Below are 17281 nucleotides of genomic sequence, written 5' to 3' on the forward strand. Positions count from 1 at the left end.
GATGGATGGATGGATGGATGGATGGATGGATGGATGGATGGATGGATGAGCTGCACATCAAGAGCGAGGACTTATTAAAAATCCCCAAATTTGAGGGACCTGGGGGGTTCAGCTGGAGAACAGGAGCTGAGGGGAGACCTTCTGATCTCTGAACTGCCTGAAAGGAGCTTGGAGCCAGGGGGGTCGGGCTCTGCTCCCCAGGAACAAGCACCAGGAGCAGAGGAAACGGCCTCAAGTTGCACCAGGGGAGGCTGAGGTTGGATGTGGGGAACAATTTCTCCCCCAAAGGGCTGTGGGGCATTGGAACAGGCTGCCCAGGGCAGTGCTGGAGTCACCATCCCTGGAGGGTTGGACAGACGGACATGAGGTTCTCAGGGACATGGGGCAGTGCCAGGGGTGGGTTATGGTTGGACTCCATGATCCTGAGGGTCTCTTCCAACCAAAATGATTCTATGATAATTTAGGTGGCAGATGGAAACCCATGACCAGGTTTGGCCTTTGCTCAATGGAGACAGGGAGAGTTTAAAGTGTGCCCGGAGCAAAACATGTGTTGACATTGGAGGAACGAGATCCATGTGCACGTGGTATTAACGCATCGTAGGACTGGCTGCTGTGTTTACAGTGATGTTGCCACTAAATAAAAAGCATTAGAGACTGGAATAGTTGAAACAATTGCGAGATCGCCTCTTGCAGAAGAGATGAGTCAGTGAAACATATGGCAGGGACAGATTTCTCCCACTTGAAAACATTTGTTCATTATTTTTCTTTCACATGCTGCTTAAAATTCCCTTAATTCACAGTTTACAAGTTAATACAATTTTTTGAGATCTTCTTTTTATCATATGGAGAGGGAATTCACAGAAAGACTCGCCATACCTGCGTTCTTCCCTCCCCGTTTGTCTTCACCAAGACGTTATTTATCTTAAATTGAACACGTGCGTCCAGGACACCAGGACTTCAGGCAATCGTTACAAACACATATGCCAAACAGCCCTAATAATCCCAGTTTCGCCTGTTTTGCAGTCTGCTCTTCATTATCACCGTGCACAGCTGTTGTAACACCCATCGTTTCTGGGATCTCTTCCAGGCTCACCACCTTTTATCCCATCTGTGTTCCTGAAATTCTACCGACCCCGCTCGATCCCCTCTCCCGACACTCCAAGGAGCCTCCTGGCTGTATCGGGTGCCCCTTTTTAATCTCTAAACTGTGATTTCAGCCCAGCCAACGTGGGCCATGAGCGCAGGGGGTGCAGCCGGGATTACCCTTGGGGTGATGCTGCTACTCGTGCTGCTCTCAGTGGGACTGCTGCAAAACATAAGAGCGCACACCCTAAAATCAGAGCCCCATTTATTAGCTTGTGCATAAACACATAGCAAAAAAATTCCCATTTTACCCCTGTTTTGCCGTTTGACCTTTCTGAACACTTTCCAATATAATTTCATGCCTCCAGAGCTGATGTCTGAGATGAAGAACACGCTCGTCCGTCCTGCCCAGCCACAACCACTCTTGTCTCACAAGGTCTCCTCTAAGTTTTGCAACCGGCCACGTGCTGGCAAAACAAGAAGTGAGCAAGGCAGTTCCAAAAAAAGAAATAATGGTTTTTAAAGGAGTATTCTAAAGGCAACAGTTTGACAGAAATTGTGTTTCTCGCCTGCTCAGTTCTTTAGTTTCTCGAATGGGAGCATCGAGCTCATCCCTCGGGTGCTCCCAAAGCTGGTGGGTTCAGCCACAACACTGAATCAAACAGCCAGTCCTGGAAGACTCCCAGCACCACCTGTAGCTTTGGGGATTTGTTAGGTTTTTGTCCTGATTTCAGATCAGAATAATTATTTTTCAAATGTAAAAACCGTGACGTAATTAAAATGTCATTTTTCAGCAAGCTTGCCTCCAGCAGTTAAGATGCAATATTGTCTTTCTGTGATTTAGTTCAAAAATTCACGTGGCTTTATGGTAGACTGTTTTCCTAGCTTTCTGGAATAGTGTATAAACTACCCTGAAATGCACATATTGTAATAATCTGAGAGAGAAAGTGTTGGGCATTGTGCAACGTGTTATATACATATCCACAAGTCAACTCCAGAGAGATCAATAAAAATATAATTTAAAAGAGGCACTTATGGAATGAGAGACCACATTTCTATCTCCTAAATAAAGCCTAAATTGTCACGATAAATTTTAAAAAATCTTGTTTTACAAGGCATTTATAAACGTTTCTGCTGGTAACAATGGGAGCAGAGCCCTATCCCATGGGAAACGCTGCCGGCATCCCCGTCCGCAGCGTGCGGAGGAAACCATGGCCTTGGAATAAACTGCTCCTTCATGTGCAGCCCGGTGAGGACCTTCTGTTCCTGTGACATCCAAAAAAACACGTGAACATGTCCACCTGGGCTGCAATCCTGAGACATGGTAGATTCCTCATGTTCATAGCAAATACGTCTACAATCCCGTCAGATACTGCAACTAACAGGACAATCAGTCCAGGAATACAGACCCTGCTCCATCTCCCCCGTGTCTAGTTGTCTCATCTAGCACAATCACACGATGGGTGGTCCCATCTCCTCCATGCTCTAAGGAACCTAGAAAACACCTCAAACCAGGTTTTTAGTCTGGTATTTGTGGACACGGGCTGCCCAGGAATTATTTTACAGTGTCTGTGAAAAGGATAGGGCAAAAAGTTAATAAATAATGTACTGTAACCTAACTTGGATAAGTTTTTGAAGGGTTCTTCTCCTCACCTGGGAAAATTCACAGGACTTGGAGATTAGAAACATCTGAAAAACACTGTTGTAGACATTTAACTTCGAAATATTCCTAAAAGTCTTTCTGTTCCAAATAATTCCTTATAATACGGTATCTTGAAGGGGCCTCAGCCGAGGTTAAACTGCCACTGCACTGGGAACAATCCCCATGAGTTGTGACAAGCTCTCTCTTCATGTGATTGTATCTCAGTTAGATTCCACAAGTTGGAAAAGGAGAGAACACAGACAGACAGCACAGAAATAACTTGTCAAGCTGCTCAGAGGAAGAACCAAGACAATAATTCACACTTTCTCTATCCCAGCCTAGTGATGTCCTCGCTGTGACCTCCAAACGTCTGTCTTAAGCATCTCTCCACAGGACTTGTAGAATAATTCCGGCTGGAAGGGACTTTTGGAGGGCTCAAATCTGGGCGAGCTTCCGAGTCGGAGCAGCTTTCCCAGGACCTGCCCAGTCCTGGACAGAGAACGGGGGCTCCACAACCTCTTGTGGTCCCGGTGGATGCTCTTGTTGTGGGAGCTGAGCAGAGAAGGGATATTTTTCCTGTTCACATTAATAAAACCAGTTTGAAATCAAATTTGTGCCAGAGCCAGCGCTCACTGTAAGTGCTCATAGGAGGGAGGAGGCAGCCCTGGGATGCTCACAGCCTCTCCGTTCCCTAAGATACTTCTTGGACTATGTCCTATGTACATCAGCAGGAGAAAAATAAAGAATTGGGGATATTTCAGGTTTTTTGTCAGCACAAATGCCTAAACAGCAAAGCAGTTGTGTGTCCATGTGGTTTATCTTTTACGCAGAGCTCCCACCTGGACCCGCCAAGCGCAGCCTGTTGCGTGATGGATTTGCAGCAATTTTGTGTGTGTAGCTTCACCTTCAGTGTTCAGGGCCAGACACCTTGTTTCAAAAGGGCATCCCGATACAGCAGCTTGTGCTGCCCCTTGTGCAGCCAGGTGACAGCAGCGTCCCCTGGGGACAGCGCGGAGCTCCGGCTGTGTCTGGGTCCCGCTGCCACGAAATCACGCTGAAAAGGTGCAATTTACCAAGCACAGCAGTCAGCCGGTGTTTGCTACGCAGAAAATCGTTACTTGTGATGCTCCGCAAAGCAGCGTCCGTGCTGTGTCCAGACCCCAAGGTAAACGGAAAGAAATTAAGGAGATATTTTGTAGCCGCGCTTTCAGGAAGAGGAGAACACCAAAATGTGGTCCTGGGGAATGGGGAACCAGGTGGAACGAGCTCTGCGAGCAGGTGAGGGAGGATTTCAAACCCACTTCATCTCTACTCTGGTCCTGGGGACTGAAGGAATAGTTTGTAATGAGGACTTAATGTGAGGCAAGGTGCTTTCTGGGCAGCCGTGAAGGACACTTTCCCATGGCAGTGGTGGATCCACGAGCACAGCTGGTGCCCTGTTTGCCATAGGCAGAGGTGCATGTGTGTGGGGAAGGGTTACTGCTGCTCTTCTGGATGTTCATGTCATCTCAGATCTCCTAATGGAGCCATGACCAAAGATGCCCTTGTTCGTGTGGGCTGGGTCACCCTAAACAGTGCTACAGTCCATAGGTTCTGCCTTCGCTGGGAGGGCTCACGCAAGCAGCTTTCGCAGCAGATCTGGAGTATTTTCTTAAGGTACACTCTGATTCTTTAATTATTATAAATAATCCAAACATGTAAGTTCCCTGTAGACAGGGAAAAGCGTGAACTGACCAAGATACTTTTGCCTTTTTCGTGCCATCAACACAAGGCTCTTGGTAATGTGGAGGATGTAACACGCGGGTGTGCAGATTAAAACCATGTGAATCCTTCCCGTGTCTGACACAACGCTGTTGCTGGTTAGAGAGAGAGGCTGAAATCCCAGCTCTGGGAAAGACAATGGGAGTTGATCTTAGGGGGGGCAGGACTTAATATCTCTTACTATGAAGATTAGACTGTACAGGAGCAGTGTTAATACTATTATTCATAAAAATAGGAATGAAGCTCTGTTTTCAAACAGTGCTGTGTATAACAGGAGGAAAAAAATGACATTTTTGCTTCTAGATCTGTCCCCACTCACTCAATCCTCTTGGCTATATCGCCTTTGTGCACTAGTTGAAGGGTTGAATTTCTGGCTGCCACGAGCAAGCTCAAGTCCTCTGAAGTCAGTGGCCATGCACCCAAAGTACGACTACGTCAAGGAAATGCTGTGATCTTTGTTAAATCAACATCTAATGGTGAGTACGAGCCCTGGCTGCTTGCTCTGGCAACTGCTGAAGATGAAAGAGAGTCCAGATGGACGGCCCCCAGGATAGTTCCACGGTCTCGGAGTGTTTCATGGACGGATCAAGCAGCTGTGCCACAGTTATCACCCGAAACGCTGGCCCCAAAGACAGAGTTTCCAAATTTGCAATCACAGCTCAGCGGGTGTTCTGTCCTGATGGGAAATATTTCAGGAGTTGGCCAGACTTGAAGGAGCAGTGTTCAACAGATGATGGTGCCTACCACGTTGAGATGAGCAGGTTATTAATCTCAGAGCGCCTTTGCACAATGCTTTACCCACACATGTACTGGAATTTTAACACGTTTTTTTAGCGGAGGTTGAATGCTGCCTGTGACAATCAGCTATCAAGTGGTGTTGCTGATGATAGCTTCAGAGCCACAGCAATTGCTCAGGCTTTAAACTTTCATACTTGCTTTGAGTTGCGAAGTATTCATTATTTCAAAGTATAAGACGGCTCCACTGAAGAGAGGATTTTAACGCTGCCAGAGAAAATAAGCAGATGGCAGAGTGAATGGCAAAAATATGACAGCACGGCCCTGGTCTCTGGCCATCTGCTTTGGATCTTAGTTTAACATTTCAAACTTGCACAGACTAAGTGTGTCTGCAGCAGCGCTGGGCAGGAGCACACGGCAGCCAACAGGTGAGGATCTGTCCTTGCTGAAATGGGCAGATACTTTTTCCCCTCTAAAACCAAGGCCAGACAACAGCTCGGTTCCAGATTTTGCTCACCCTGCCCGAGCTGCCCAGAGGTTATTACGGAGGAGACAGCCAGTGTTTGGGGCAGTGCTCTTGCTTTCGGAAGGACTAGGAAAATAGGTTTTGCGCTGGCTCCCTCCAAGTCTTCCGGACATCAGTTTTGAGCAACAAAATTCATGGTCTGGTGAGGGGCTGGAGCACAAGTGTGATGGAGCGGCTGAGGGAGCTGGGGGGTTCAGCTGGAGAACAGGAGCTGAGGGGAGACCTTCTGATCTCTGAACTGCCTGAAAGGAGCTTGGAGCCAGGGGGGTCGGGCTCTGCTCCCCAGGAACAAGCGCCAGGAGCAGAGGAAACGGCCTCAAGTTGCGCCAGGGGAGGCTGAGGTTGGATGTGGGGAACAATTTCTTCCCCAAAGGGCTGTGGGGCATTGGAACAGGCTGCCCAGGGCAGTGCTGGAGTCACCATCCCTGGAGGGTTGGACAGATCAAGTTCTCAAGACATGGGGCAGTGCCAGGGGTGGGGGAACCGTTGGACTTGATTATTTTAAGGGTCTTTCCCAACCAAAACAATTATCCAATTCTATGAATCTATAAATCTATACCTGTGGTTCAGAGACATCCAGCAGTGGTTGGCAGAGTGAGCTCTGTGCACCAGGGACGGGTAGGACCCTTTGAAGCTCCTCTTAAGAAGAAGAAGATCTAAAACTGAGGCACAGAGCCTTAGATACACCTGACAGTTTGTTTCAACACTGCTGTTGATCATCTTTTCTAAGCATAATGAATGAGAGAGACTGTGGCAAAAACATGGGAGAGCTGAGGAAACGTTGTCAGTCTGGTTTTGAGCGCTGACAAGGCGTAAAATACCTCACGTGTGTACGTGTCTGCTCACAGTCACAGGCACTCACACCAAATAACACACACAGACGCCGCAAACGTTTCATCTCTCTGTATTCGCATGCTCTAGTTTTAACTTCATTAGCTGCTCTTTTTTGATGAGTTCCTTGAGCAGCTTTCGGCAGAGACGACGGGCTGAGTCACATTCCATCGTATCCATCGACGAACACGGATGGAGGAGCTCGGCTCCATCCCAGCGCCTTCCCCATCGGCAGCTGATGAGACGACATCCATAATTACAGATCACAAAAGCCGCAGTTGTGATGTGCTGGAGTTAAGAGGACGGGAAGAGCTCGGTGGAGCCGACGCTGTCAGCTCAGGAGCTGCTCTATCATGCGCCTGCCTCTCTCTGCATAAATAATTCTCTTTCAGAGCTGCCTCTTTTGGTGAAAATGATACACGGCACCTTCCCCCCTCCTCCTGCCGCTCCCACGCGGAATCCTGTTAGTCCGAAGAACCGTCTACAGATAATTTTCTCCAAAGGCTTTTTTTGCATGAAAAATAGATCAAAATTCTGTTGAACTATTTAGGCTGTTTTATTTTTACAGCTTTGACAGAAATGATAATAGGAAAATGACATCAAGATGCTTTTGGTACACTACTGGCAATAAAATCTTTAAAAAAAGAGCAACCTCCAAGTAGTTCAGGGTCAAATCCTGCAGGTAATTTCTGTACTACAAGCGTATAAAGCCCAGCATGTTCTTCATCTCCTGAAAGGTCTTACAGGTATTGTTGATGCTGTTTTGAAGGCACTTGTCTTTTATGAGTTGGTAATAATCTTTGCATTATACTATTACAACATAATCAAGTACTTGTCAGGCTGCCAAGACTGAACAGATAACATCAGAGCGCTGAGGAGTTTTAGTACTAAACTTATTAGGAGAGACCCAGATTTACACCGCAATCATTGCAAACCACTGCAGCACTTTGTGCTCCGCTGAATGTGGGTCTTGGCCATACGGGAGCTGGGGATGCAGATTTTGGCTCCAGCTCCAGCCAAGGCTGGGAGTTCAGATGCAGGAGCATCTCTCCAGTCTCACCAAGCACTTGCAAGATGCGGATTCAAAAATATCCTGTTCCACTTTTCTTTTCTTTTTTTTGGAGGTGCTAAAATGACAGAGCTACAGTCGCTCTGGTTGCCATAGTTTGATTCAGAAGCAATTAAAATATCTGTCCTGATGCACCGAGAAGTGAAATGCTTCTTTCCAGCGTTTTTTCCAAGCCAAGGGGACGCAGACAGTTGTCATTACAGCTAATCCTCCTCCCGCTGTGCTTTGTGATTGGAGTCTTTGAAATGGAGCTTCCCACCAAGCCCGTCCTTACGTATCTTATCTGGTGATAACGTCAAATCAATACCTGTTGTAGCCGGGAATGATGCGCTATTTAGAGCAGGTTGTATTGCATTTGTTGGAGAAGCACGGCATAAATTTTTCATAACAAAAACCTCCAGTTTGAGCGAAAGCAGTTGCGGTGCCTGCGTATCCTTCTCCTTGAATAGAGGCAGCACAGAGAAATCACTGCTTTGCACTGACGTGAAGCTTTATTCTAATGTCTCCAGTATGTAATATGTTAAACTATTTATGTTCCTTGCCAAGTTAAGAGGGTGAAAACGGTGGCTATTACCTGGTAATAGGATGAGGATTTGAGGAGCGAATGGTGCACCTGAGTTCCACTCTTATTTGGCATTTTTAAGTGGCCGTTATAAAAGGGATTAATTTAGTAGCATCAGCAGGAAAGGTAAGACATTTGGACAACATAGACATTCCTATTATTGGTCTGGCACAAGATAGACAGGAACCCGTCCAAAGTGGTATCAGCCATGAGGATAAAATGTGAGTAAAGGAATGCCAAAAACGATAAAGAATTTGTTGTTTTAAATGTAGTATTGCCCTCTCCTCCCACTTCCATCCTCTGCTTGAATAGACAGGGTCTGAGATGGTCAGGATAGGACATGGTCCATTGAAAAATCCTGTTTGAAGGACATGGCACATGAACACTGCGCCTGAGCTGGCTGCTCGGCCCCCGTCCTCTCGGAAAGGTTTTCCATGGTCTTATTAGAAAGATTTTCATTCTAGCAATGAAATTCCTTTTCCTGTTTCAGCTGCAGGATATTGAGTCTCTTTCTCTTCCTCATAATGGTTTCCAAGGTAATTTATGGGTTGTGCAGGATGGAGCTGTGTTCAGATTCCTCGTGGCAGTTCTTGGTCGGGCTGGTGGTCTTGGCTGTAGGTACAACACAGCACCTTTGCTGGAACTACAGCAAAATGGCCTCAGTGGTGGTATATTCACTGCTTTTGTATAAACCCTCACACCGCCAGTCCTCCCTTGATGTGATCTGTGAAAATCCACATATCCTAATTAAAAAGCCATCCTCTTCAAGGAGTGCTTGAGTCCACCCGCAGAGATGGTGAATGCTCTGTTCCACTGCGGCAGAAGGGAAAAGTTCCCAGAGAGAGCTGATTTTCCTTCCTTTCTTTCTTTTCCCCTCCGTATGTGGTTTCCTAACTCACCCTCATGTAATTCAGCTTAACATCTCTATTGAAGTCCTTGCCGTGATTGTTACATGAGACAGTGGTGGTCACAATAGCTTGAAAGGAGCACTGCAATGGGGATAGGGGATGTAACATCTATGTAAGTATATGTAAAAATGGAAAATATTATCTAGCTTGCTGTGTGTGAGTTATGCAGCTTCTGATTGTCTTCCATTAACAGCCATCATTTAATGATGAGGAGGTGTTTATTTACCAGAATTTGGATTTAATAGCCTTGCTGTGGTACGTGTCTCTCCCCGCTATGTCACACAAGTCTTGCCCTGAAGGCAATAAAGGTCCTACTGCTGAATTACACCTGTACGGACCAAACCATAAGGCTTTCTAGAGGTAGTAAGGCCAACACTTCACCTTTTCTGTGTGCTGAGGATGCTTAAATCACAGGCAGGTTCTGCGTTACCTCTCTCTTCATCCCATTCCTGACCCATTTGCTGCTCCGCCACCTCAGGGACAAGGAGGTGACAGCCTGGGCTTGGCCCTGGGGACGTCCTCCCGCGTGATGGGGACTGAGCAGGGCCGAAACGGGAACAGAAATGATAGAAACGGCTTCAGATCTGGAGCTGGAAACGTATCCGTACGTGTTGTTTCTTCTGAAAAATGATTAATTTGGAGAGATACCGTCTCTCAGAACCATACGAGGGAGCATGTGGAGAAATGATTATTTCTTTGCCTTTATTGCTGTTTCTCGATTTTATTATTTAGGTCTTTGTTCTGATACATTCCTTATTATTTTAGCTTCCCTGGGTAATTGTGTTTTTCCCTTAAACTAGGAAGTTACTTTTAAAAGAAAGGAGGGGGGTGAAGATAAGGCAAAGCTGTTAAATGGGAAATCTATTGCTAATTAAGGCACGGTTTTGCTAATCACCTTAGAAATGAAGTTATCAGCTGAAAAAGCCTGGAATTTGTGTAATGAAAGTTAGGAGCAGGTTGGGTTTTTTTTCCCCCGTTTCCTTCTGTCACAATACATTCAGAGATTAAAAGTTTAACTTGCAGACTTATCTTGACACCGTTAGACATGATGTCTCTTTGCATTAACTGCAGGCAGGCTCGAGCTGTTCTAGGATATATTTCGGTCTGAATAGTTAAAATTTGGCAACGTTACGAGCACGTAAAGTCAGGATCCTTTAATGGGAGCTGTCGGTGTTCATCGTGGATGTCGTGCCGCACTCCAGCTAGAACGCCATGTCCAGGACCCAAGGTAGTCACTGTCCCTTCTTATTTTTTGCTGTTGCTATTATTATTAATGATATCCAAGGGATAAGGAGGAACAGTATGGTTTTTCAGCTGGCGATGCTGATGGATGAGAGGAGAAGGTGCTGTGCTGGGCCAGGGGCTGGAAGGGGGCAAGGGACCAGCCCCAGTTTTGCCTCCCATTTTGCAGAAGTCCTCTTTTTTTGTTCTGATGTCAACCTTCTTTGTGCAAAAACCAGACGGTGAGCCTGAATTCCCTTGCAGCGGCATGAAGAGACGAGGGACATACGAGTTATCCTGTCATCCCAGGGGATGCAGCCCCTGCATCAGTGTTTTCTGCTGAAAATATTCTCCTTCAGTTTGACGTTCCCTGCCCGTGGGCACCACGGCATAGCAAGGGCTGGTTGCAGAAGGCTGGGGAGAGGAATGAGGTTTTTTTAATATATAATATATGCGTCAAACCTTTGTTTTCCGTGCCTTCACCTGTGCGCATCCTTTGCTGTTTGGTGGGTGCTGGCTGGGTCGCAATGCTGCATGTGGGCACCTGCAGCCCTGGGTGTCCCTGTTCCACGGGGTGCATGGAGGGGAACACGAGGGAGGCAGCAGTGCCCCCATGCTCAGCAGCATCCTCCTGCTTGCCCCAAATGGCATCCAGAGACATCTTCTGGGTCGCTCCCTCCAAGCGAACCAGACCTGTAAAGCGCTAATAGCACTGATGATTGGATATTAGGAAAAAAAACTTCCTGTAAAGGGCTGTGGGGCATTGGAACAGGCTGCCCAGGGCAGTGCTGGAGTCACCATCCCTGGAGGGGTTGGACAGACAGAGATGAGGTTCTCAGGTCAGTGCCAAGAGTGGGTTATGCTTGTTTGGACTCAAAGATCCTGAGCGTCTCTTCCAACTGAAATGATTCTATGAGTCTATGACATTGCCAGCCTCAAGGCATGATCTTGGCCAACCCTCCCACAGCTGCTTCTAGGCCTGCTCATCCGGGCAGCGCAGACGTGAGGCTGGGGTAGCCCAGGAGAGGCCTTCGGCACCTCCTGGGTGGTGGATCTCCCCTGGGTCACCCTTTTCTGCCCGGCTGGCTCCTTTGACACCAGGCAGACTACCAAAAGCCCTTTTGTTTGAATGACGCTTCTTGGGAATAGGCAGACAGCAGCAAAGCACATTGATAGCCGCGGTATATTTTTGAGGGCAAAGGGGATCATGGACAGTAATTGTTCCTAACTGCTTAACACTTTGAAAATTGTTTCTGCGGCTGTTGCAATGAGCTGATCAAACAAACCCGGGATTTTTGGACCATCAGTATGCTGCGTTTTGTGAGCAGTTTTCCATTTCCCCTCCATACCAGGAGTGCAGTAACTGCAGGGGACATGGACATCCCCAGGCAATGCCAGGGTGTCTCCTCCCTTGGCTTGTGCTCGGTCCTGGTCCCCATTCTTTTCCAGGATGCTCCCAAACACAATGGTTCCTCGAGTCCTTCGTGAATGAAGGATGTATCCTAGGAACAAAGACACACGGACTGCTCCATAGGAGCACTGTAAAAACAACTTTAATTTTGCAAATGCAGGCCTGAAGGCTGATGGCAGAGGAGATCCCAGAACCCCAGGCTGGTTGGGCTGCAGGAGCTCTGCAGATCCCCAGCCCAGCCCTGCTCACGCAGGGTCACAGAGCAGATCACACAGGTGGGTCCAGGCGGTTTGAATGTCTCAGAGAAGGAGACTCCACACCCGCTCTGGGCAGCCTGGGCCAGGCTCTGGCACCTCCCAGCAAACAAGTTTCTGCTCATGTTCACATGGAGCCTCCTGTGTTTCAGTCTGTGCCCGTTGCCCCTCACCCTGGCGTTGGGCACCATTGAACAGAGTCTGGTCCGTCCTCTGACACGCACCCAGAGCTACTGATCCCATTGATCAGATCCCTCTCAGCTTCTCTTCTCCAGCTCAACAGCCCCAGCTCTCTCAGTGTCTCCTCATCACAAAGATGCTCCAGACCCCTCAGCATCTCTGTGTCCCTCCGCTGGACTCTCCAGTAATTCCTTGTCCTTCCTAAATTGGGGAGCCCAAACTGGACCCAGTGCTGCAGATGTGGCCTCAAGATGCTGGTGTCTTGGCTTGGAAGTTACACGTGCACGAGAACAGCGCCTGGACCTCCCATGTAGCTCTGCTGCTGTATCGCATGGTGCTCAATCTGCTCCCGAATTCGTGTTATCCCAGCGCAGGTCACTGAGGCTGTTTCTCAAATGCTTTCACACACCCATGACACCTTCATGCTTTCTGGAGGGGGATGAGAAAGCCAAGCTGGTTCACCCCACCCCTGGATCGTGACGATGTCTCATGTTGACCAAAGTTCACGGCCCCCATGTGCAAACACTGCTGGAGAGTATCTGGCCAATGCACTTTCAGCTTAATTTGGACATTTCACCGATCAAGAGAAATCGCTGCTTCTCCACTCTGAATTCTTAGGAAGTCACATTTTTCTTGGAAAATAATTGCAGGTGTCTTACCCACCAGCTTTGTGAAAAACACATCAAAGGTCTCTGGGTGATGGATTTGTTTTCTGTTTGTTTCTCTGGGATTTCTTCACTAGAATTTAGCGTTAACTGGTTATTTATAAATCCCAGCGTCTTTCTGTACATTTGATTATTCCTGCGTGTAGACTGATGGAGAAGTTATTGAGTCACCGTCATTTACTGGAGGGGAATGCTTCTATTTTTAGCTCTGTGTCTCTTTACGGGTGGATGACTGGCAAGCTAATAGTCGTGTTGAAATCTGAATGTCAGAAAACACGGCAGAAACTTGAGATTGCTTGTCTTATTTAACCTGCTGTGTTACATACTCTATCCTCGAGTCTTTAAACATGCCTTTACATGCCATCCATGCATATTTTACCAAATAAAGTGATCATCGTTTCACCCTTTGTAGGAAGCAGTATAAAATACTCTGCCTTGTTAAACAGGCTAAACATGAACTAATTTGAGTATACCTTATTTTTATGATTGGTCTTAATGTTGTGCTGGCTCTTGATTACCCGTCTACTAAGATAATTCCTCAAGGCATTAGCAGAAACAACACGCAAATAAAGCACAAGGACATGAACTACGGCTGGGGGCTCTCAGAACAAGGACCAAACGCTTCCAAGTCTATAAAGGTCTGATCACACCGATAGAAAATATTCAATAGAGTTATAACAGAGAATCAGGAGGAGAGAGTTGGGCAACAGGCATATTGCCAAGTGTCGAAGGATAAGGCTAAAGGACGTGCAACAAAAGCGCTGTAAAAACACGGTTTTTCTGAACAGCTGAATCTCTTGAGTGAATTAAACTGTGCTGGAAGTTGGTGAGAACAGTCACTTCCCAAAATGCTCCTGCTCAGCTGCAGGAAGCTTCATCTCAGTTCCCTGGATCAAAGCAAACCAAACCACCTCTGAACAGGTCATAGACTCAGCTCATTCATTTATTTACCAAGTTTAGGAACCAATATTATTTAGTTTGCATGAAGTGTGCAGAATAGAGACAGCAGTAAAAACATACCGTAACATTTTCATGTGTTCAATCTGATAGGCAGCATTTTATGTATCTGGTATTACTGTGGTTACCACACTCCTGCGCTTCCCCTCAGCCCGATATGTGTAAAAGTCTCACTAAAGATTTAAGAGATTTGAAGAATTTCAATTCTAAGCCCCCAAATGCACAGTCATTTCCTAAGATCACCTAATACCCGTTTGTTTCTATTTTCATATTACATCCCTTTTAAAAATCATTAATTAATTTATGGCTCAAAAAATAGAGAAAATCTATGTAGAATAATGACACCCTCAATCCCCGCAAAAGGTTCAGCACTACATTTCACTCAGCACAGGCCAATTTCGAGATTGCATTTTAATAACAGTCCTTATCCGCTCTTCCCTGACTCCTCTTGTCCTTGATTTGCCAATTAGAAATAACAGCGGTGGAAGCGACACGATCCCACAACGCCGCTTTCAGACAGATTGTCACCCAAACAGCTATTACAGAGCCATAAAAAAAGCTCATAAGGCATTTTTTTTTCCCCCAATGAAGCACGTTGATAAAAAAAAAAAAAAGTGATGTTTTCATTTATTTATATGTATACATACTTAGGAACACATGTACTCAGATATTTGACTCAAACACAAAGAAACCAATTACCATTTTCTGTAACAGAGAGCATCAAAAAGCACCCAGAAGTAGGAAAATGGTGATTATATTCTAATCAGACATCTCCAAGGAGAATATTTCTAATTTTTCAGCCGAAGCCTGGAACAGCACACAAAACAGCCTCTCACTGTGAAAAATCGTCTTTAAGTCAAAATCGCTCTTTTCCAAATCTGTGAAAATTAGGCTGTGCTTCAGGCCACCCCATGTGGTGGCATCTGCCTCAACGTGCATCCCCAGCCGTTCCCTTGGTGTCCCCACTGCTCTGTTGGGGACATCTCAGCAGTGTTATGAATTCTGCTCTGTGGTTCTGTAAAAATTATGGCAACAAGTTGGCATTATAAAGACATTAAGTTTGGACTCTCCAGTGACAACCGTGTCCCAGCACGGTTCTTCGTGGCTGCGCTGGACTCTCTCCAGCAGTTCCCTGTCCTGCTGGAACTGAGGGGCCACAACTGGACACAATATTCCAGGTGTGGTCTCCCCAGGGCAGAGCAGAGGGGCAGGAGAACCTCTCTGACCTACTGACCACCCCCTTCTAACCCACCCCAGGTACCATTGGCTTCCTGGCCACAAGGGCCCAGTGCTGGCTCATGGTCACCCTGCTGTCCCCAGGACCCCCAGGTCCCTTTTCCCTACACTGCTCTCTAATAGGTCATTCCCCAACTTACACTGGAACCTGGGGTTGTTCCTGCCCAGATTCAAGACTCTACACTTGCCCTTGTTATATTTCATTAAATTTTTCCCGCCCAGCTCTCCAGCCTGTCCAGGTCTCTGATGGCAGCACAGCTTCCAGTGTCAGCCACTCCTCCCAGCTTGGTGTCATCAGCAAACTTGCTGATAGTCACTCTATTCCCTCTCCCATCCCTCAATTACAGCCAGAGAGCAAATAATCCAGGGAAGAACATAAATTTATTTCACGTAAGCAGCTTTCTTATGCAGCCAAGTTTCACTCCGTGCTACAACAGCTCCTCCACATCAGCTGTGTCGGGGAGCAGCTGAGACGTGGGCAATGCGCTTTCATGGGACGAAGATGAAGAGAGTTTGCAGACGAAGGATGTCCAGGAAAAAATGGACAAGCAGGTGCCCACGTGGTGTGGGTGCAGCTGGGATGGCACAGTATCACCTGCCCCATCACGGCACGGTCCTGTTGTGCTTGGCCATGCTGCCTTTGCAACAAAGCAGCTCAGCAGAAGAGGACGTGCCGGGCTGGGCTGCACACCTACAGGACTTTGGTGGCACCAACACCCAGAGGCAACAAGCCCTTCGTTTTGGACCAGGACAAGCACGGCTGCTCCTCAAGCACTCCTGACCCCTCCCAGTGAGGGGACACGAAGGTGGCTTCCACAATTGGAAATTAACTGCCTGTATTAATCATGCTACCTTGTGGGGACAAAACAGTTTTGCCATCAGATATTATGCCCTCAAAAATCAGCAAGCTTCAAGTTTTTCATGATGTCATCTACATTCCTGGTACACGTTGGCTTAGATAGACATCCAGCTCAGGCCATGGATAGACATCTCCCCGGTCCATGGAGGGGACGCTCCTGCTCCCTCTCTCAGCTGGCCTAATATATTGGAAGTCACCTGTTACAACACTGTGATACACCAGGGATGGGCAGGACAAGGGGACCTGCTGTGTAGGGCCTTCTGGTGCCTCACCAAAGTCCATGAGCCACCAATGAAGGACAAGAGCAGGTCCCAGAAGAGCCGGTGGACACGTATGTGGGACAGGTGAGCGCTCCTATTTCAGCGCTCTCACCAATATACTCAAAATGCTGCTTCTGGAGAAAGGCTGTGCTGTGGAAAAAAGAACCCCTGTCATTTAGCAGGAGTGCAGGAGGATCAAAGGCATCGCCCATTAACAGCAAACAATTAACGAGGCCAGACTGTTCTCAGCTATTTTAGTCTGAGAGACTGAAAAACGTGGATGCTCCTGTTGTAACTGTCACTGAGCTAATTTATTCCACCACCTTTTCCATCATGAAGTATTTCCCAAGCTGTTCATCTAAATAAAGTATAACACTTATAAACAAAGAAGTGCACGGTGGTTACCCAGCCAGTTCCAAACTCTGCCTGCTCTAAAGAAGAAACTCCTCTCACTCCTGAGCCCACTCAGTCACACATCCTGAGCCGGCTTTCATTAAACTGAGATTAAAAAGACTTTCTCCACAGACAAAAATCATAAAATGGAAAATGTCTCATTTCAGCTTTTGCCTCCCAATACCAGGCTTGCTATTCAAGGGCACACCAGCACTAATAACTTTTCTGCTGAAGCAGCTACTTGTATTTTATTCCTTTCAAATGCACGGCAGAGGCTACAAAACCCAGAGGGAAGGTGCAAGACATGTTTGTAAGAATAGCTCCATGGGACACGTACACGATGTTTGGCTCTGGGAGACTTTACTGCACCCCGAATGCAAAGGACACGGGTGTGAAGTGTCTCACACTTCTACCTTATGGGTATTTGCTGATAATTCAGCGTATAAAGGTCTGGCCATGTCTGAAAACACCAATGAGTCAAAAGCATCTAAAAACTTTTTCTTTAAAAATTTGGAATATGGTGACAACAATGAATTCTGCCAAAAAGGAAATGTAGCATTTCAAGATAATGGATCAAGCCTCATTTAGAGCTCATCGGAATGGAGAGCGTCTGTATTTTTGGTTTTGCATGAGGTTCAAAATTCATAATAAATTATAATAAAAATAAAAGCTGTGAATAGAGCAAAATTTCAGATGTAGTGAAACAAAACGTTCTCATCAAGTAGAGC

General features: G+C 46.7%; 1 protein-coding gene across 1 annotated transcript in view; it reads right to left on the bottom strand.

The window, feature by feature from the left end:
* Positions 1 to 17281, bottom strand: part of GALNT17 (polypeptide N-acetylgalactosaminyltransferase 17) — a 210317-nt gene that overhangs the window by 20567 nt on the left and 172469 nt on the right. The window lies entirely within an intron of this gene.

The sequence above is a fragment of the Streptopelia decaocto genome, assembly GCF_964273445.1.
Source record: "Streptopelia decaocto genome assembly, chromosome: 18".
NCBI lineage: Eukaryota > Metazoa > Chordata > Aves > Columbiformes > Columbidae > Streptopelia > Streptopelia decaocto.